Source organism: Furipterus horrens, unplaced genomic scaffold (genome assembly GCF_987537825.1).
Source record: "Furipterus horrens unplaced genomic scaffold, mFurHor1.1.pri manual_scaffold_4, whole genome shotgun sequence".
In the NCBI taxonomy this organism is placed as follows: domain Eukaryota; kingdom Metazoa; phylum Chordata; class Mammalia; order Chiroptera; family Furipteridae; genus Furipterus; species Furipterus horrens.
This window is the reverse complement of record NW_028327174.1, coordinates 131,888,301-131,899,432: the sequence shown is the minus strand read 5'-3', so window position 1 is coordinate 131,899,432 and position 11,132 is coordinate 131,888,301. Positions and strand designations below refer to the sequence as shown.

Sequence of the window (11,132 nt, the reverse complement as noted above, 5' to 3'; positions counted from 1 at the left end):
ATCGGGGAAAATCATTATTATAGTAAATGATCCATTTGAACTAACAATAAAACCAAAAGTGTAATTTTTAATATTATTTTTATCTTATATATTTATATTTATTATTTATATTATAAAGTCAAAAGAATAGTTCATATTAATGTTTATGAGGCATGGCCAAAATGCATACTTAGGGAAGTATATAGATTTAAATTACTACATTCTTTGTAACTAGGAAAAACGTGTAACGCCTAGATGTTATTCAGTGATACACTAAATAAATTATGATTTAGTTACCTTAAGAAAAATACTGTATTGTTCATATATATACATGTATGTGTCATGTATGTGTGTCCTTCAAATTCAAAAACATAATGAAAGTTTAAGAAACAAAAAATAGTTCTTTATTGATCATGGGGAGGAAGAAGTTAAAATTATGAATTTCTGAAAATTGCTAATGCTTTAATTCTGGCTGAATCTAAATACTATATGGACATCAACAGACAAGAATGGCATCTGAGCTCAAAGCCACAGGTTAGAGCCACTGCGCCCCGGTCTAACATGTCGCAAGTGGGTGAGGAGCAGCTAATGGAGAGGATGGTCGCCACTAGGAACAGGCACGGGGCTGCCCACGAAGGCCTGTGGCCCGCCCAACCCAGCACCGGGCCATGGCAGTCACTGGGGGCACGAGCATGACGACCCTGGCCATCAACCAGACCAGCCCCAGATCAACACCCCAGGATGGAAGACGACGCGGGAAAAGTCGGCGTACTGAGCTGGGATATCAGCAAAAAACAATATGAATGATTGCTTTTCCGAAATTGGAGAGATCCTTGACTATTCAAGAAAGAAGGATCCCAACACTGGCCCAGCAAGAGGGTTTGGGTTTATTCTCTTCAAAGATGCGGCCAGTGTGGAGAAGGTCCTAAATCAGAAGGAGCACAGGCTGAGTAGGCTTGTCATTGACGCCAAAAAGGCCACAGACATGAAGAAGGAACCCCTAAAGAAACTTTTTTGTGATGGATCTGAATCTTGAAGCCACTGAATAGGAAAGCAGAGAGTACTTGGACGAGTTTGGGGGGATTGAGGCCATTGATCTTCCAATGGATCCAAAGTCACACAAAAGACGGGGCTTTGTTTTCATCACCTTCAAGGAATAGGAGGAACCTGTGAGGAAGGCTCTAGAAAGTTCCACACCACTGGTGCAGGTAAGTGTGAAATCAAGGTGGCTCTGCCCAGAAAGCTCTATCAGCAGCAGCAAGGTGGAATTCGCAGAGGAGCAAGCCGAAGCAGTGGTGGTGGCCCTCGAAGTGGAGGAAGCTGAGGGAGTACAGTTACCAGAAGAGCCAGCCAGGCGGTGGCCCTCAGATAACTACCAGCCATGCTGAGGCTTCCTTAGGAGTGCCCGGCTGCCCACACATGCTTTATTTGGGTACTGAGTGAACACAAACAATTATGTACCAAATTTAACTGGGCATACTTTCTACGGATTGTTCCATTTACATCTTATTTAAAATTTCTCCCCTAGAAATCACTTTGCTGTTGACTTTTTTCCAGAGCTCCCGTTTCAGGCAGCCTCTGATGTCTCAGCGACCAGAGGGCATTGTGGGCTGATTGTGTTAAGGGGTTATCTAAAACCAGCTGGGAGGCTCTGTTTCCTGCGACTGCTCTGCAGCTTGCACCTGGGGACCCAGGCTGTAAAGGGGTCTGTCTTAGGAAACCAGTGTCACCTTTTTTCACCTTTTAATTTTATACTATTTGTTTCATACAGTTTCTGTATTAGAAGTGTTAATTTTAGTGTATTTTTTGGTACTATTTGGGAATCTAATGTATTGTAAGGCATTCTATATGTGTTCTGATTTTGCCATGACCTAAATATTGAAGCTATCCAAGTTCTGAAATAAAAATATATCCCCCCCCCCAAAAAAGGAATTACATCTGAGAAATAAGAAAATCTGCATTTGGAATCCTATCTGCAAAATAAAAATATAACCTGAGTGGCTGCCTTCTCCCTCCCTCTTTTTGCTTTTGTAGATCCATCATATTTGGATTGTATGAGTGCAATATAAACCTAAAAAGTCTCCTGAATGACAATCTGTAATGCCTCTGTGTGCAGAGGCTCTGAATTCATGTAGGGTATCTCAGTAAAGGCTTATAATATAGTTGGCAATCAGTCCAATGCATGCAAAGGAGAATACTTGGCCCTCGCACATTCATACATTGTCTAAAAACCTTTTGAAAAGAAAAAGAAAAAAGAAAGAAAAAAATTTATGCCAAGATAGTATAATTCAATTAAATTAAGTAAAGATTGTAACGGTTAGAAAAGTGAAATTCAATATTATTTCCATATGGCAAATATATTTAAATCCAAGTAATTTAAAATATTCATTTTTTGCATATTCTACTTTATGATGCCAAGTAGAATTTTTTTTTGTCACAGCCCTGATGAACACATTCTACAGAAACCTAGGTTGCTTACATTCTGTTTTAAAATGTTTTAAAAGTAGAACTGTGCTGCATTTAGTTTAATTTATAAAATACATTCATATAAATGAGCATACCCACATATGTAGACAAGGACTTTGTGAGGTATTTTATATATAATTTATTATATGAAGAATATTCTCAAATGTGTATCTCCATCCTTGACCTTTCCTTGAGCCCATCACTCTACCATCTATTCAGTATTTCTCTGTGTATGTCTCACATTCATCTCAAATTATAATATGAGTATTTCTTGCAAAACTTAACTTCCCATGTTTAGACTCAGATAAACATTTATGTAATCAGGGCAGAAGTTTGAGGTAATATCCTTAACTCCTCCTCTTTTTGACATATCCTGTCAGAGATCAAGTTTAATTAATATTATCCCATGTTCCCTTTTCCCCAACTTAATAAAAGCCACAATAATCTTCTAACTGACTATTTGAGTAAATTCTCTATGCTACCTTTGTCTCCAGAAAACTTACTGTTTACCCTAAAGCCAAATCTATGTTGGATTCCTTTGGTTAAAAATCTATCAAAGACAGGGACTTTCCCTTAGAATGATGGCCAGAATCTCCCATAATCTCAGTTTAAATTTCCGTTGTATGTCTACTATAACCTTCTTTCATACACAGCTTTGTCAGTGCATGGCACACTAATAAGTAGTGAATAAAAGGACAGATGTGAGGCGATGTTGGGCTTCTCAGCCCTCCAGGAGCCTGGTTAGGCCTGAGCAGCTAGAGCCCCTGAACCAGTTACTTCTTCCTATAAGAATTATAACCTATCTGTTCCAGTACTTTGGTACACCAACTTAACTCTTAGAAAGGTTGGAACAACTCTCCAATATTTCCATCATTCTCATCCTCTCTCGTAGCCCACTTCTCTTCTTATCTAAATTACCTTTATTATTCATAAGTCAAAATTTGCCCATCTTTTTTTCAGAAGCAACAGATCTGACAAAAATAAAAATCTAACCCTAATCAAACCAGCTCTCTATCTACTTTATGCCCATAACCAGACAGCTGAAGATGGCTGGACGACAAACACATAACCATAATGCCAAGTCTTACCTTAATATCCAGGCCATCAGACTTTATTGTATTTCCCCGTATTACTTTTTTTCCAAATAAAATTTTTATTGTATTTTTTCTATTACCTTCTAGCCCCTTATACCTCTTCCACCTTGCAATCACCACACTGTTGTCCATGTGCATTTTGCCCCGTGTTTCCATAATTACTTTCACTCTTTGAGAAAACCATTTTACATATTTTCTTCTCTCCTCAAACACAACCCCCCCACCCTCATGCTGCTGACAACCTTGCTTCCCATTCCACTGAGAAAACAAGCATTCCAACATTCAAACAAAATACTTCTCTATGCTCCCAATGCCATATCCAGTGTCCTCCTTGTATCAGCCCACATGGACTCTGACTTGCCCTCATGCTCCTCTTTAAGGGAGCCTTTCTCCTTCACATTGGTGTCATCTTCTCTTGCCTGCTCAGAGACTGCTCCAGCCAACATTCCCTCTCTCCTCAATCTTTATTTTCAACAAAATGCCATCCTGTACATCTCTCAACGTCTTCCAATTGCTAGTGAATTTCTGCTCCAATTTACCTTAAAATGTCTCACTAATCTTATGTAAACCTATTATTTCTGGTATACACCAAGTGTGCTTTCACCTAAAAGCCTCTGTATATTTTGTTCCTGCTTCCTGGAGTTATCTTCTCTAAAATACCTCATGCTTACCTCCTTCTCTCTTCCTTCTAATGTCTCCTTATTATAGAGGCATTCCTTAATCATTCTATATTAGAACAGTATATCAACTGCACACTCCAAAGCCTGTCCTATTTTCACCCAGGGCCCAGGTATGTTAAAAATTAATTTTGAGGTTGCAGGTTTGTTTACCAGACAGGGGACATGCCTGGGTTGAGGACCAAGTCTCCAGTTGGGTATGTGTGAGAAGCAATGGATCAATATTTCTCTCCCGCAATGTTTCTTTCCCTTTCTTTCTCCCTTCCCCCATTTCTAAAAATAAATTTTAAAAATTTGTTTAAAAATTAATTTCATTTTTTCTCCCCAATCTCTTTTACAACATTAAATTCTTAATATTAGCAATATTTTTTTGTTCTATATTTGTGGCACCTTGAAAAAACTCTAACATCTAATAAACACTTAATAAATATTTATTAAATCACTGAATGTGTCAATGGCTTAAGATATTTACCTTTGGCCTATGTCTTGCAACACATTTCCCTCTCACCACATTTTTATGAATTGACTGCACTTCCTTTTTAAAAGAATTTACACTTGAATATTCTCATCTTCTTAATGATCTAGGTAGGGTTTTCCAGGTTTCACTCATTTTTCTTGGGGTAGTCTTCCTTCTCTCTTTACCTGACCGACCTGCTACTTATCATTCAATTTCAGCTAAGTGCTTTCTCTTCCCTAACAGTCTAGTGTCACCTAACATATGACTTCAGTTCATCCTGAACTGCTTCAGACCATTTATCTCAATCAAAAATTTGTAAATTTATTTTTTTGAATGGTTTCCACACTAGTCTCTTATTAGCCTGAGCTTCTTGAGCATTGACTGACACAATGGACATTAAGATCTGGCTTAATTCTTCCATAAGGTCTTAGGATTTCTTTACTCTAACTTTACATAATTTCATTGCAATATTTTGTTTTTACCTTTACAGTGGGATACAAACTTGATAAGGTATAGTTTGGTGAATGTTGTCATGTCATAGCATAGTTCCTGAACTGATTGCCTGTTCTATATACATTTCTATTCCAATAAACTTCCCAAATGTATACACATGACCTATCTGTCAAATTTATCAACTAAGATGTTACAGCTGACAATATAGAAAAAGACTAAAATGAAACAGTAATATGCTTTAAGATATATAACATAATTTTTCTAACATATTTAGTTGGTTGGTTGGTTTGATTAGTGTTCTAAGAGAGATGAATCCATTATGAGATGTCTCAGAATACTGTCTCAGATTGAAATTAAAAAAAAAGATTAAACACTGGAATGTAGCAGATGAGTCACCTACACGATAAACTTCATTAGTGTCAGGTAGTTCTTAAAACACATAATTCCATTGAATCTTTTATTTTACCACTCAGTAAACACTTATTAAGACCCCTTATAATACAGTGCACTTGATGAATTTACACATTTATATCTTATACTTAAAAGCCTCATCATCATTAGGTATATTGTTCCACTGCCTAGTTCCTGCACTGGTCTGTGTAACATAATTCTGACACAATCCAAAAACGTCAGCATTACCTTGCTCATTGACTACTGCACACAGAGTTGGGAACTTCATTTTACATACAGAGTTGGGAACACTGTACATTTCCGTTGTAATACTTATTATGCTTAATTTTAATTTCCATAGAGATGTTTATCCTATGACTGAACTCTTTAGACCAGGAAACATGTTTTCACCACTTCTTATACCCAGAGTTCAACACAATGTATAAAAGTGCTTTCTGAGGAAGTAACTAAACCCACATTTGAAATAAGTGGTTAGTTTCTATACTAACATACTGTCCACAGCTCATCAGAAGAATAAGCTATAAGAAAGGAATAAATATGCATAATTTATCACTGTCCTTAGTGTGCTGATAAATCAAAATAAAATCAAGAAGTCAAAATGTAAAGAAACTTTAAATAAAACAAAGTGTACTCTTTGCAAGGTAGTGCTAAGTGAATAAAAAACAAGTGTTGAGTGAGTCATGGCAATTTGTTGGCATTTGTTAACTACAAACATACTTTAGTAAAATCAGAGGGAAAACACAATTAAAGAGATAAGATTTTAACTTGTTACAAAGTACATGACTGCCACTGTATTAAGTATACATGATGAATAAATATTATTTTAGATCAACTTACAAATGATATTCCTAAAAATGAGATAATTTAAAACTGCACATGAAAGCTAGGATTATTGCAACCAAAGTGATTTACAGCAACAGTAGTACAGTCACAATTTATTTCCTTAAGAATCTCTGCCAATAAATTAAAAGAATCATGAGAAAATGAAAGTATTGGATAGTAGTGAAGAAACATGGATCTCTTTAAAATGTTTTCTTTTCTTACAAAAATTGTCCCAGCCATAAATTAATTTATAAAAATTATACACTCAGGTATACACATACGGACATTTCTGATATTGGCTACTAAATATAGTCAGTTCCTTTTATGATTAAAAGGTAACTTTAAGACATATTTATACTTCATGGTGCAAGCTATTAGCCTGACTTATTGGAAAATAGTTAATTTAATGCCCTTGATTGAGTTATACAGCTACCTGTAACTTGACAATAAATCAGTACACTTTTTGTGTTTTCTTAAAAAGAAAAAAATAGTTTAGTACAGCACACTGGAATGTTAAAATGATTTCAAGGAAGATTAATAACACCCACATGACAGTTATTCTCTTGCTTTGCAAGAAAACACATTATCTATTCCATAATAATTGATTGCTTTTCTGAGGAAGGTCCTTGATTTCAATGGTATTGTTTGGGCTTTTGATACTAATCTGTATGATGTTGTTAGGAAAGAATCTTACCTCATCAGACATTCTGGAAAACTAACAAACAAAAAACAAAAAATTCTGTATCTGATAAATTATCTATATTCTCAAAGTGACAATTTTCACTTTATGAACTAGTCTCTTCTGAATACTTTCAAAATAAAAAATCAAAGACGTTTTCTAGAATTAAAACACACACACACACCCCATATATATATAATCTTCTTAAGTGAAGTGCTATAAAAATAGAAAATTAAACTTGCCCTTTTCAAATTTACTCTGCTACTTGGTGTCTTTTTGATAACACTTTATATTTTTTATTGGCTTTGGGAACACATGTTGATTTTTAAAAGCTGGACACAGAACAATTCATTGACCATCACCAAAATCACTCAATCTACTTAGCAAGCAATTTTGGAACTCAGGGGGCAGTTTCCTTCACTTAAATATAAAGAAAAACATTTGCTTGAACTTTTACAAATAGCAATTAATATTTAGAAATGCATGCTCACCTCCTGCTAAGCCATGTGCCCTGAAGTGCCACTTGGTACAATGGAAGTATAGTCCTACACCCAGAGACCCTTGGTGTCAATGTTATCTGTCATTTCCATCGAGGAGGGACCTAACACAATTAGTTAACCAAATAACTTTTCTGTATCTCATTTACTCATATATAAAAATTGAGTCAATAATTCCTATAAAAACGATTATTGTGATGTTGAAATTAGAATCATATAAACATTGGGCCATATGATTTATCAATAAATAATGGTTTTCATATTTATCACTCTTATTTTGATTATTTGAAAATTCTTTTTATTTTATACAGTGATTAGCAAACTTTTCTATAGATGTCAATAAGTGAAAAGAAAACGTAATTTATTAAGTCAACAAGTATTGATTGAATACCTCTTATTGTCATACATTATAGTTGAATATACATTAAAACTTAAAAAGCAGTATTCTAGGAGATTAACCATACCATGTAATAGACTGCAGTGGCTAATTAAAGGAGAGAGAAAATATAACTGGAAGGCACTACAGACCCTCTGAACAATTACAAAGATTTCTTAAATATTTGTTTTCAGGAGTGTCAATCTAGCAACACAGCTTAAAAAATCTTAGTACAGCAATTGCCATTGCTACTGGGTATGAACTTATCAGCATTAAGATTACATGTCAGCTGAGAAGTTCTATCTTCTTTACAATAGCACAAAAATACTATTCTGTCCTAAATTAGTGATCATATTTACCATTATATGAATTTTAAAGTGTGCATGACTATATGTAATTAAATGGATTATATATCATTATCACTTAAATATATATGAGGAAGACATATATATATGTTTTACATATACCATATATATACATGTATGTGTATTATATTCATTCACAAATCTATGAAAACTAGGACAGAATTGAAATTCTATAACGCTGATAACAGGTCTGGCAATAAATTTGGTTATATTTTCTTTCTCTAATGCAACTAATAGTATTCTTTCAATCTGAATATTTTCTGTGAGTATGGAAGACAAACAAAATGGCAGGAAGCTTCCTGCAAGAATAGACCACTGGGAGATTGTAGACATTGGTCACACTTGTTGTATTATCAGAAGCACATGTGTACAGAATTACTAAGCTTAAGGAGGGTTAGGATTAATAAAAAGAAAATATAAAATAGATAAGGGATAAACAAGAAAATAGGTCAAGTAAGTGGACTAATATTCAAGAACTGGAAACAGCCATTTGGGATTAACGACTGGTTCACTAGGACTTTTACAAGTGTGTGTATGTAACATCATTTTCTTATATAACTCAGGATGAGTGTCCTTAAAAGCTACTATGTTAGCATCATTATTTTCTCATTTCCTCAGTTCTCTCAACTACTTATCCTTCCTTCCTCTTTGTCCAATTATCTTGTCTTTTATTTTTCTTTCTATTTTTATCTTGAGCAAGACTGATGCGGAATATCCTTTTCCTGAGAACTAATTTTAGAATTAAAACATGAAATCAAGGACTATACAGAGACCTTCTGCTCTTCACTCCTGCAAACCCAAGTTTGCTGACCTTAATTTTATAGCATGAATCACAACTGTTCCATTGATATTGGCAGTGATTGATAACAAGGGGGATGGGAGTAATTAAAAAGCATATGATGTGTTTGTTTGCATTTTGAGTGACTGCTCTAGAGTGTATTCAGTCAAAGGCATGGTACATTAAATAAATCAAATAGCTCAATAAATCAGCACAACCTGCCAAAAATGAGCAGCAGGAGCTTGCAATGCAGCAGGCCTACATGTCAGGCCTTAGGCAAGCTGTTTCCTCCAGGGTGAAGTCATCAAAAACAGAGCACCAAAACAGATGACTTGTTCTTTGAAGGATTCAGAATCTCAGTTAGTTAAACCTAAGTGCAATGACAATATTTTAACATTTTTACAGAAATGTATGGTTTGTGACCTTGGTTCAGATATATTTTCACATTTTACCCTCTCAATAATTTTGTGAAATATTATTTATGAATATGAAAACAAAAACTCACAGAGGCGAGATATTATAAGACCACATAATTAAAGAGGTTCTCTGAAGGAAGCTTTCTCCATATTTCACACTCTTTTCTTTATTCAGAACATGTCATAAGGGAAAATGTTTTTCTCCTCTTAGCTTAGCTATGGTGTTACATGTTCAGTCTAAACCCCTGAAAAACTGGTGAGTCTGGGGATGGCAGTTTAATATATTGACAAATTAGAGAAGTTACAAAAGTATACATGAAACAGACAAATGGATTTGAAACATAAATGTAATGGTTTTAGTAGGAAAAAGTACATATGGCTGTAATGTAAACTAAAATGGAGTCTGTATGACTTTGTACTGGAAAAGTGAAATGAACTTACATAATTAGAGTAAGGCAGTAAAGTATCCAGTCAAGTTAAAGACCACAACGACTGGAAAAATAGTCTCATGTCACAATAAAGATCCGAGTCCATGAAAAAGGTCTTAAAGTAATTAATAATTACAGAATGTACCTTAGAAATAACTGAATTAATGAACTCAATTATACTTTACTATATGTCCCATAAATATATTAACTTATTTGCACCAACAAAACTATGAAATAATTTCAAAGTTGTCACCTAGTTCATATTCTAGGTTTCACTTCACACTTACTAAAGGGGCATTCCAGTTATGAACAGTTAACATTTGTAGGAGAGTGTTTTGCAGATTGACTTGATTACCACTGATACTACTCTACTCCCTGTGGATCTGGAATTAATAAAATAATTTTAAAGCATACAAGTTTCATTTTTGTGGTTTATATTGGTTTTGGGATCATGAGTATCTTTGAAAATATTAAGAAAGAATTAAGACCTCTTTTCAAAGAACACACACACACTCATTCATACAACAGTCTCGCAGCTTCTCAGCAAATTACAAATATAGTTGTCATATGAACTAGCAATCCCTCCCATGGGTATCTCCCCCCTCCAAATTCAAACACTTGCTCTGCAAAGATATATGTAGCCCTATGTTTATTGCAGCATTATTCATGGTGGCCAAGACATGGAGTCAACCAAAGTGTCCTTTGATAGAGGATTGAATAAAGAAGATGTGGATCATATATACTACTCAGTCATAAGAAAAGACAAAATACTACCATTTGTGATGATAAGGATGGACCTTGAGAATATCATGCTAAGTAAAATAAGTCAATCAGAAAAAACTAAAAACCATATGACTTCATTCATATATGGGATATAAAACCAAAACTCATGGACACAGATAGCAATGTGATGGTTACCAGAGGGAATGAGGTGGGGGGTATGGGGGGGGTAGAGGGAGTCTAATATATGATGACAGAAAATGATTTGACATTGTAAAATGGGCACACAGTGCAATATAAGGATCTTCAACTATATAAATGTACACTTGAAATCTCATGATCCTATTAACCAATGTTACCACAAAAAATTTAATAAAAATTTTTGAAAAGAAAACACATACTATTGCATAAAATCTAGAATCCCATTTGTTGACTCCCTAAGATTTCCAGGACTCCTGTTTTAAAGAGAAAGAAATCCTTACTTGACACTGAATTTGCAGCATTAAAAAATAAC

General features: G+C 34.7%; 1 pseudogene; it reads left to right on the top strand.

The window, feature by feature from the left end:
- Positions 1-720: 720 nt before the first annotated feature.
- Positions 721-1,303, top strand: LOC150012869 (heterogeneous nuclear ribonucleoprotein A/B pseudogene; annotated as a pseudogene).
- The last annotated feature ends 9,829 nt before the right edge of the window (positions 1,304-11,132 follow it).